We start from the raw sequence: 12,434 nt of genomic DNA, 5'->3' as shown, positions 1-12,434 counted from the left end.
AGCGTATTTCTGTGGTTGCCTCTATCATCTTTTTAGATAGCTAGATAATGAATGGTGCTATATAAGGACAGATAGATATATAGCACCATTCATATCTATCTGTCTTTCGTGGTCACCAGGGTGGCGTTGCAGCCTCCCACACAAGTCCCGATTAATACAAAGGCTTTAATCCTTTAAATACTTTCACAATAAAAGTTTCAAAAGGCACATAACACACTCAATACAATACTTCAAGGCTCTTTTCTTCTCCTCCAGGCAAGCTTCATCTACTCCCTCCCAACTCCGGCACGCCAGGATGAAGGAGACTGCTCCTTATATATAAAACCCAGAGGCACTTCCATTGTCCTGATACTGTGGTTCTGGAGTACTTCCAGGCACGTTTGGAGCCTGGCAAAATAGGGCTTGTAAATCTCCTCAGCAACAGGACCCAACAGGGCTGGCCAAAAGAGCTACAATTCCCAATATGTCCTGTGGGTCTCTGTAGCAGTTTAGAAGCCCAAGAGGGCTGCCACCTAGACTGTTGGGGGAGACAATGTCCTGAATAAATTGTCTTCTCCTGTCCTTCCATGCTATTGGCATCCCTGCTGGGTAAAGATCCCAACCCTAGCGTGCCATCTCTCACACTATCTGTGAATGGTGCTTAGCTATAGATAGATAGATAGATAGATAGATAGATAGATAGATAGATAGATAGATAGATAGATAGATAGATAGATAGATAGATAGATAGATAGATAGATAGATAGATAGATAGATAGTCATTAACAATAGTATCTGTCTACCAAAACATTGGGCACAAAGTTTAATTTATAATTGAATGTACAGTTAAGCTAAAATTTCTATAATAAATCAATAACGTAATAATACATTTTGCCTTTTACAACATATTGCACAATTTCTCTTCAAGCCTTTCCTGCCAGCATTAGGCTTTGTCAGAGATCTGAAGTTATTTTTTTTTCCTCCTAACACAATGATTAAAATAAAAGCTCTAACATTATTATTACTTTAATTCCAACATGGATAGAACAAATTACTTGATTCCCTTAAACAACTGGCTGTGCTGAATGATGGCTAAGAGCAGATGATTATGTACTTGTATGAGCAATTTAAATGCACTGAGAGCAACTGTGCTGGTTTTAGGAAATTTAAGAATATTAAAGATAAAAAGCACGACAAGACTATTCAGTCCAGACAGGCTTACACATTTTCCATAAGAGAATGTAAGATGAAGGGGATTCATTGGAAAAATAAATAAAAACAAAAACAGATATTAGGTTATTTTCAGTACTGTACATTCTTTATTTTTTTTTTTTGAATGTCTTATTATTATTAACCATTTAAAGAAAGAATATTACAATAATTGAATGAAAATATATTTTAATAAATAAAAAATTAATCAAAACAATTGCAATTTTAACATTTGACATAGTATTAGCATTAGTAATGCTGCTTTTCAGATCCAGGGTCCCAGGTTCGAATCCCATGCCTGGCCATTCTCTGTGTGAGCTCCCTGCTGGCTGCTGTCTCTGCTTTTCTTCCCAAAGACGCACATGTCAGTTTATTTGGTGGTTTGACATTTTTGTCCTTCGTGAGTGGCCCTGTGATGGGCCTGGCATCCTATCCAGAGATGATTCTTGCCTTACACCCAGGACAGACCCCAACAACCGTGAATTGGGTTATGTGGGTTTGGGAATGGCAGTGTAAATTAACATAAGTAAATTCTTAGAAGTAAGTGCTGGATCAAGACTAGGGCTCGTATTTATCACGCGTCTCAGAATTACTCCTAGGAATTGCACTAAAAGTCACACAATAACATTTTAGAATAAGCATTTAAATTGAGGAAGTAGATTCTCCTCCCTTTTTTATTTTATATTTTATTTTAATTAATTACTTTATGGCTCCAGCAGACCCCCGTGACCCTGTAGTTAGGATAATGGATGGATGGATGGCTGGATAATTACTTTATTTATTTTCCTACTATTAAATTTTTACTCTGTTGGCCTAGCTCTCTTTCTCATGGGTCGGGGTTGATTTGACTTGAACTTAATTCTGTAAAATTTGACTTGCTTGTATGGAATGTTATTTGCCTGTTATAAAATCAATAAAATGTTAACAAAAATAAATAAATAAATAAATATTCATGAAGTGTTCAAAACCTACTCCCAGCAAGGACTAGGAGGCCATGTTTGAGAATGAATGATGCCATTACATCCCAAAACCCCTTGACACAAATTAACACTCATGATAGTGTTTTGTAGATTTCTGAAACTAGCACTGAGGCTTCACCATAATAACAATAATAATAATAATAAAAGTTATAGAAGGAGAAAAAGAATTAAAACATAATAAGGTAATGTATTATGCTAATCTGCACGTAATTGTTGCCACTTTGCAACATCTTGGATAATATTGTAACAACCATAGAGATGGAAAGACCAAGTCACACACTGCATGAGAGTAAAGTCTGATAACAGACATAGTTACATAACAATAAATGCTTCAGGGATTATTTTTTCCTTGCACCTTATCCTGGCTGGGATAGGTTTCATTTTCCCTTGCTCATGGATAAAGAGGGTTTAGAAAATGGATGATAGACGATCCACAGCTGTACTTTCAAATGAATCACCATCCTGTTGTTAAGCCAACAGAACACGCCTTGTAAAGTAGTATCCGTCATGTCAACGCGCTCAATCCAGACCAGGGTTGCTGGGGGCCGGCGCCTATCCCAGCCAGCATAGGGTGCAAGGCAGGAACAACATCCACTCTAGGACGAATGCATAACCAAATACACACTAAGGAGGATTTATCATCACCAGTTCACCTAACCTTCATGTCTTTGGACAGTTGTAGAAACCTGGAGGACCAGGAGGACACCCACACAGACATGGAGAGACCGTGCAAACTCCACACAGGACATGAACTCAGGTTTCCTCACTGGGAGGTCACTGCGCCACCGTTGCCGCCCTTGTAAAGTAACAGTTTTACTAAAACTGGCCATGGCTATTCTTGTGCAGTTTGTGTGGTCACATTCACTCTTTCAGTGTGACAATTGTCTTCTATTGTGCTGTGCCTCTCTCCATGATCCTCCTTATCTTCTGCAAGGCTCCAAGAGTATCCACCTGGCCTCTTGAAGCTTCCTGGGCTTACAATCCAGTTTGCACAAATGACCACCTGTGTGTTGATACTGTAATATCCTTGGTGATTCACAAATGGACGCACACTTGGGGCAATGTTTGTTATGTTTGGGCAGATTTGCACGAATGCAGCTTGCTTTAACATCACCTCACATCATGGAGTCATGGTTAAATGTTTAAATCTGAGTATTACCTCATGCTTTGTAAGGGCTTTTAAAGCTTCGTGCAAAATTCAAGAAATGCCTGGTTTTAACATACACATATCATCACTAATGCACAGCTGCATTTAACATGTACACTTTCATTTTGGCTGACAGCACATGGCTTCTCTGTGTAGATGTAGCAATCATTAGCTTACAAAATTTGTGACAAATATCATTCCATCTCTATCAAATCTGTATATTTTTAAAAGTTTATTGTTGCTCAGCATTTCCAAAACATTCTGCCTTTCCCAGGATGTTCTCCTTAATCCCTGTGAAGTTAGGTGAACCTTACTTAATTGGGGAAATTGATAAAGCTTTTTCTTACTTACATTTACTTATTTGGCTGACACTTTTGATCAAGGCAACTTACAAAATTTATGATACAATTGGTTCCATTTCTTTTGGTTTTCCAATTGGAGTGACTTGCTCAGGGTCACAAAGTGTCAGTAGCAGGATTTGAAGCAACAACCTCAGGGTTTGACGTCCAAAGCTTTAACCTCTACGGTGAGCCACCTGATGAGCCACCAACTATATCAGTACTAAAGTTTCCAGTGTATGGTATGCATCTTTGCAGCTCACTGTTACAATCGAGAACAGCAGCACATTGTTGGAATGCAGGATATCGAAAGATGCGATTTTGGCATTTTGGTGATTGAGGACAGATTCACTTGTAGATTCAGAAACAAGAAAGTATCATTTATGTTTAAAACACTACCAAAGTATGAGTTACTGGCAGTGCTTTGTAAATACAGTTGGGCCTTGAGCCTGGGACCCCTGCAAATGTGAAACTCTATGAATATGTTGTGGAAAATCAGGCCCAGACACACACACACACACACACACACACACACACACACACAGAGACACAGGTGACAAAATATATTCTTTTATTTTCCTTTAGCACACACTGCACTCAATTATGGCTCAGTTTCTCCCTTCGTTCTCTCTCTTCTTCTGCTTCTTTCTCTTTATTCTTCTGCTACTACTATTACCACCTTCATTCCTCCACACAAGCTCTGTCCACCACCTCCCGACTCCGGCTCTTTGAATGGAAAGAGGCGGCCTCTTTTATACCGCACCCTGAAGTGGTCCAGGTGCTCCACGATCCTCTTCTGACAGAACTTTCGGGTGTGGCCCTCAGCCATCTGCCATAATGTTCAACAACTTAGGCTAACAAATAGAGAGAGAGGTGATACACGTATGGCATGATTACAATACTACATGGTACTGTATTTAGATAACAGGAAAATACAATCCTCAAGTTTGTACTGGGTTTCTGGGCCTACCTGTAAACTGAAAAAACATCAATATCCACTTTCCCTACTGGAGTAGCTGCTACAATGGCTTCATGGGTTTCCTGCTTGTTATTCTTGAAATACCTAACTGGTGAGTAACCGCAGCAGACTTCACCAAATGGGAAAAATCCAGTAGTACAAGTAGGGTCATCACCTTCTTCTGTATCCTGAGAGCTCTTTAAGAACTAGTAGAAACACTACATTTTATACTCATGATTATATTCTAAGCTTATTGTACTAATATTGATGCAAAAAGTTATGAGAAACACAAGATAGAATGATCACCGTGCAAGCAAATTACACGTGTGAGAGTGTCTGCCGAGACAAAGATGCCTGGTGTCCTCCAGGCAAAGTGCGTGGTTCCACAATTCTTTAGTGAACCGTAACTTTTCACAAAATTTGACTCATTGTAATAAATTTGTGTGAATATTTATGGCAGAAAATTATAAAAATGATTTAATATTAAATGTATTTTGCACATTTATGACTTACTAGATCTTTTATTAGTTTTCTTTACATTTTACAGCCTACATGCATCATCTGCAGTTTTCCGCACAAGGGCGCAAAACTCTCAAAATAATTTCCATTTAATTATTGATGACAATCCCACGAAAGGTTGATGCATGAATCAAAAACCTGCAAATCGCATGGGCAGATTCTACAAAAATTAAAATTAATGGCAAAAACAGTCATCTGTCCATTTACTATTACTGTATATAGATAGATAGATAATATGTGAAAGCCACTATATGATAGATAGATAGATAGATAGATAGATAGATAGATAGATAGATAGATAGATAGATAGATAGATAGATAGATAGATAGATAGATAGATAGATAGATAGATAGATAGTCACAGTGAGGCATTATACAGGCGTATTGCTGTTGATGTTAAGCAGCCCCAGTATATAAGGCTACTTGTCAAAATCATAACGGATATTATTGGGTTGTTTGTGCCTTGCGATGGGCTGATATGTTGTACGTATTGTCAAAAGGTAGGCAGTAAGTATATTTTCACCATTTAGTGGATTTAAATTGGTGTTAAAAAGAAAACTGATAACCTGTGTTTACACTGTTACAACTGGACTTCTAAAATGTTTTTAAAAGTAATGTATATTTAACAATAGTAAGAATAACATTAAGATCACTTGTGATGATTTTAGGCCACCCTGTAACAGGATGGTGGCTCTGAGGCTAGGGATCTGCACTGGCAATTGTAAAGGTTTCTGGTTTGAATCCCATAAACGCCAGAAGTGTCTCTGCTCCTTTGGGCCCTTGAGTGAGACCCTTAGCCCGCAATTGCTCCGTCCTAGGTATGACATTATTCTGCATTCAGCCCTGCAAGTAGGTCCTCCAACTAACAGAGAACACTTTGGGGTTAGTGACAGGATTGGCACCCCAGCCGCTGTGAAAATAAAGTCACGCTGTTCAAGTGTGGTGCTGAGGTGTCACCCACTGCACTCGGGACCCAGTCCAGGTGGTTTGTTGTGTGGTGGATGTGGCAAAGCACTATCAGTGGATGCTCCCAACCTCCCTCTCTCTCTCTCTTTAACAAGATCTTGGGAGAAGGTTTTTCTTTTTAATGTATTGCTTATAGAAAATGATACACTTTAATAGGTGGAAGTTTCTTACTTACCACTGAGAGTAGCTCAGTGTCTTTCAGAGGTTATAAACACACACACACACGCACACACACGCACACACACACCGTTTCCTTGTAAATTGAGTCAGCACAATTTTTTTTCATTAAATGTTTTAGTAGCTGAAAATGTAGTCTCATTTATTGTTGTTTATACTTTGATATGCAGCAGTAATAATATTTCACTGCATGACTTCCAATGTAGGCATTTTATCTGGAAGTAATACAACTAAAAGATAGTGTTGCATTTGGCCGCCTGCAACTATCAGTGAGCCAGGTAAACAAACCAAAATAGATTTGTATGTGTACATAGTTTTTATATTATTATTTATTTTTCATTTTGTTAGCTTTGTTACCTATGTGCTAGCTGGAGAGAAGACATGCCATAGTCAATGGATGAGTGTATTTTGATTGTGTGTTCTTGCTAGATCCTTCAAGATGACACATGAAACATTCTTAGAATGATAACCCATCTGAATGCTTCACACAACTCAGCCATTGGTGGAAATGTGACATGCTACTGATTGTGTGAGCAATGCACCAGAACCAAGAAACCGTCCTATCCACACACCAGAGCAAATTACTGACATTTCTGATTGTACCAAAAGAATTCTTCATGAGTCAATGTGGTGATTAGCACAGCAGGTTGAAGTCCCTTTTTATGTTATGGCACAGTGAACTTAGCATCAGTGCTGTTATGAAGCCATTTTCAGTAGAGGCATTTCAATGTACAGGAACATTCATTAGTCACGTTCTTTATAAAATAAATAAATAAATAAATAACTATTTCTGTTATTGTTATATTACTAATAAAGCTCTTAATGAAACTAATATAAACATCTGGATACTATTTATTATGTATTGTAGATATATCCTATGACCACTAGGAGACTCTCAGATACCCAAACCCCAATCACAACTGCACAAACACAAGTCCTGGATTCATATAAATGTTTGTTGTAGAGAAACGCCTTCATACAAGCTTTTCTACAACAATAAAGAATCTTTCTTTGTCTCTCTCTCTCTCTCTCTCTCTCTCTCTCTCTCTCCCAGGTGAGCATTGCCCTTCTTCTCTCCTGACTGCAACTACTCCAGTAGCTTCCTTTATGCTGGATCAGGGATTACCACAGTACTCCACTCAGGAAGCACTATATATATATAAATATTCCACCCAGCATCACCCCTTGGTGGCTTGAAGGAGCCCAGTGGAGTGTGCCTGTTTGGACTACAACTCCCATGCAGCCCTGAGGGTGAGCACAGTTGGGAGATCCACCAGAGGACTGGCTGCTGCCTATCGTGTTGGCGGAGCACATGACCCTGAGAGGCAGTCTACTTCATTATAAAGTCTTACAAGCCAATTTGGGTCCAGTATGGTAAAATACATATGAGGAGGGACTGAAAAATTCCTGGAGTTGACCAACATTACTGTCACAACTCCCACCTAAGGGCACAATGTTTACACCTTAGCTTAGGGCACCAAAAGCCTAGCACTTAACACTGACAGTACAAACAGTTCACAATATTATGCAATTTCTATAAGATTCAATTTACAGCAAGTACACGAAATACTGAATCACTTACACTGTGTATGAAATAAATACACTGCTGTATTAAAAAATCATCAACAAATGTTTTTCATACACAACTCTTACATACTTCTCTGACACTCCCGACTTCCTCATACAATACCACAGCTCCTCTCTAGGCACCTGTCATATGCTTTCTCCAGGTCCACAAAGAAGCAATGCAACTCCTTCTGGCCTTCTCTAAACTTCTCCATCAACATCCTCAGAGCAAACATTGCATCTATGGTGCTCTTTCTTGGCATGAAACCATACTGCTGCTCACTAATCATCACCTCACTTCTTAACCTAGCTTCCACTACTCTTTCCCTTAACTTCATGCTGTGGCTCATCAATTTTATCCCCCTGTAGTTACTGCAGTCCTGCACATCCCCCTTATTCTTAAATATCGGCACCAGTACACTTCTTCTCCACTCCTCAGGCATCCTCTCACTTTCCAAGATTCCATTAAACAATCTGGTTAAAAACTCCACTGCCATCTCTCCTAAACACCTCCATGCTTCCATAGGTATGTCATCTGGACCAACGGCCTTCCCATTCTTCATCCTCTTCATAGCTGTCCTTATTTCCTCCTTGCTAATCTGTTACACTTCCTGATCCACTATCTCCACATCATCCAACCTCTTCTCTCTCTCATTCTCTCCGTTCATCAGCCTCTCAAAGTACTCTTTCCATCTGCTCAACACACTCTCCTCACTTGTGAGTACGTTTCCATCTTTATCCTTTATCACCCAGCTAAAAAAATTAAAAAGGTTGTGAATTTCTGTGATTGATGCTGTAAACATCTATGCAAGCAGCTTCTAGGCATGAGCATTACTTCAACTCACATTGCAGAGTGATATTGTATTGAAAATCTCATGACATATATGTATGATTCTCCTTATAACACAGAAAAATCCATTCATTGATATTTTACAGATAGGATCCTATCTATTAAACTCAGATTGTTATTCCAATTTTTTTTGCATGTAATTCTATTATCAAAACTGCTAATCCAATTTCTGTCTTCCTAGTTCAAGGAGGTATGGGGGATGTATTTATTGCAGTATGACGTGTATGTTTTTTAGTATGCAATATAAGCATTTCAAACATTTAATTCAGTGCATGGGTCACCTAAATGTGCAGCCTGTAGAAGTCATTGCTTTTTGTAATAAGTTAAAGTAAAAAAATATTTAGTGTTACTGCTTTATTGTATGGCCATGGCAAAAATAAAAACAAAATAAACAACTGAAGTTTGACTGAGCAACGTAAACAAATAATAATAATAATAATCCATCCATTTTTTGATAGGTGGAAGACAGGTAGATATAAATACTTAAAATTCCCATTATTCAACTTATTACCTGTTTGAGTTCAAAAGAACATGATCATGTTTAATTTATTGAACCTTGTGAGATGTACAATAAATTAATTTCAGCCATTTAGGTAAAAGTCAAAATAGTTATATTTAATCCTCACCGGAAATTAATACGCAAGCATGTTGGATAACTTGGCGGTAAAGTCATGTGACTTTCAAAGACGCAACAGGTTGTGGGTTTGAGTTACAGTTAAGAGCTAAAGGTTAGTGAAATAAAAGTAAAAAAAAAACACACACATACATGAGAAATATTCAGATATTCATTTAAAACACTTAATCACACAGACTAACGTTACTCCGTTTTGCGTTTTCCTCTCGAATTCTCTTTTAATGTTTTATCAAACTATGCTCACTAACTACCGTCACAAGTCAGTAAATGTACTATTAAGTTGTCAACATTTACTCGCTTACTACAGGTACTTTTACGTACCTTAAAAAAAAAAAAACTGACTTTCGTTATGGGTCAACTATTTTCAGTATTGCTCTTCATTAGTATTATGATAACATTGGTAAACCAGATAAATACTATTAATACAAATAAATAATACCTCCAAATACAATACAATGCAGTTGCCTAATTTGCTCATTTGAAGAAAAAAAAATTCTTAGTCACACATGTGCGAGTAGGAGGACGTTTTATGGACCAAGTGAAGGTAATTCCACGCCAGGTCAAGGGGTGGCGGGGTGCATTAAATCTTCTCCTGTTATCTCTACTGGCCAGCTGCAGGAAAACTTGTTTGACTCATCATTGAAGATGTCACTTCCGGTTTCAGGGGCCTAGGATGATGCCACTTCCGGTTCCGGCGCTTATGGCAACGTCAGAAGGAGGACACTTCCGGTTCCCATATGTCACTTCCAGTCTTTCCATTTAAAACTGCCATCTTCTCAAACCTCAATCAGTTCACTTTTGGACTCCATCAACGACGTTTCTGTCAACTTTTCAAACCCATTGCAGCCAGGGACAATACATGGGTGGCTGCCCCAAACCTTTATGAGTGTGTCGAGTCTGATCTTTTCACAATATATAATTATAATATATATATATATATATATATATATATATATATAGTTAAAAAGGTGCCAAGTACCAATTTTTGCACTTTATATTTTACTAATATTTAACATTTATTCTATAATACAGTGGAATCTCGGTTCACGACCATAATTCGTTCCAAAACTCTGGTCATAAACCGATTTGGTTGTGAACCAAAGTTTTAAGTTTTTAAGTACAAATATAGTTAATTAAACCATAGAATGCACAGCGTAATAGTAAACTAAATGTAAAAACATTGAATAACACTGAGAAAACCTTCAACAACAGAGAAAACTAACATATTATACATAGCATATAATATTATGCTTTATTGACATGATTCATGTTCATTTAACATAATATAATTAATGTAACAGAGAATGAAAAAGTTGCATTCATTTTATATAAAACTATCATTTTGTTTCAGGATATATTAGTTTAGTGCATTAAGCGTACTTAAATTATTTTTGATAAAAACAATTTTATTATGTGCAACCAATGTATATATATTTTTTATTTTAATCTGACATTTTTGTCAGTGTAGAAATATCGTGTACAGAAAATAATCCATTAGTTACATAGTACTTCTGATACATCCAATTAACTGACAGCATTATATTTGGTGTAACGAGGATGGACAGAATGAGGACATTAGAGGGTCAGCTCAAGTTGGAAGATTTGGAGACAAAGTCAGAGAGGCGAGATTGTGGTGGGTTGGACATGTGCAGAGGAGAAATGCTGGGTATATTTGGAAAGGGATGCTAAGGATAGAGCTGCCAGAGAAGAGGAACAGGTAAAGGCCTAAGAGAAGGTTTATGGATATGGTGAGAGAAGACATGCAGGTGATGGGTGAGACAGAGCAAGATGTAGAGGACGGGAAGATATGGAAAAAGATGATTAGTAGTGGTGACCCCTAACGGGAGCAGCCAAAAGAAAAAGAAGAAGATTATAACTGAGGCCCATTGTCTTAGAAAACTGCGGAGAACAGCTGAGTAACACGGTTATTTTAGTACATACTACAGTATATATACATATTGAAACATACACTGTTAAGGGCAAGGTAGAACAATGACATTTTTAAACCATTTTAGAAGTCATTGAAATCACCATTTTGGAGGAATCAATATGATTAAACTTCAGGATTCAGAATAATTTGGGGTATGGACACCCAACCAATGGTCCATATTTTAATGAGCCTATATGTCAATAATTGATGAACATCCTTTTTTTATGCCACTATAGGAGTTCAATCAATCCAGTTTTTATACCCGCTTTATCCAGTTTACAGCCGCAGCCCATTACAGCAATATGTTCGCTTTCTAATTGTGTGAATAGTAGAAGACTTTAAAGTATTTTAATAAAGTCAAGCTAAAAACCTGTTGTAGCAGAGAGAACATCTAGACAAGAACAGGCCATTTATCCCAACAAAGCTCACCAGTCCTTTCAACTTAATTTTTCCAAATTAACATTAGGTCTAGTTTTGAAAAGTCCCTACAGTCCTACACTAGTTGGTAATTTGTTCCATGTGTCTATGATTCTTTGTTTAAATGTTTGTGTGAAATTTAAATTTAACAAGTTTCCAACTATTCCTCTGTGTTGTTGTTGAACTCATTTTTAAGTCACTGTCTTGATCCACTGGAATAATTTCATTCATAATTTTGAACACTTCAATCATGTGTCCTCTTAATCTTCTTTTGCTTAAATTGTAAAGGCTCAGCTCTTTTAATCTTTCCTCATAATTCAACCCCTGTAGCCCTGGAATCAGCCTAGTTGCTCTTCTCTTGACATTTTCCAGGACTGCTATGTCGTATTTATAGCCTGGAGATGAAAACTGTGCACAGTATTCCAGATGTGGCCTCACCAGTGTGTTATAAAGCTTGAGCAGAACCTCCTGTGACTTGTACTCCACACATCAAGGCGCTATATAACCTGACATTCTGTTAGCCTTCTTAATAGCTTCTGAACACTGTCTGGCAGTTGATAGTGTAGAGTCCACTATGACTCCTAAATCCTTCTCATATGGTGTACTTTCAATTTTCAGACCTCCCACTGTGTATCCAAACCTAATATTTTTACTTCTTACATGTAATACTTTACATTTATTGACATTACATGTCATCTGCCACAAATCTTCCCAAGCCTGTACATGAGTTTGTGAACAACAGTTTTCTAAGTAATTGCAATTCA

Source organism: Erpetoichthys calabaricus, chromosome 8, assembly GCF_900747795.2.
Source record: "Erpetoichthys calabaricus chromosome 8, fErpCal1.3, whole genome shotgun sequence".
NCBI lineage: Eukaryota > Metazoa > Chordata > Cladistia > Polypteriformes > Polypteridae > Erpetoichthys > Erpetoichthys calabaricus.
The sequence above is the reverse complement of the archived record's forward strand: the minus strand, read 5'-3'. Positions refer to the sequence as shown.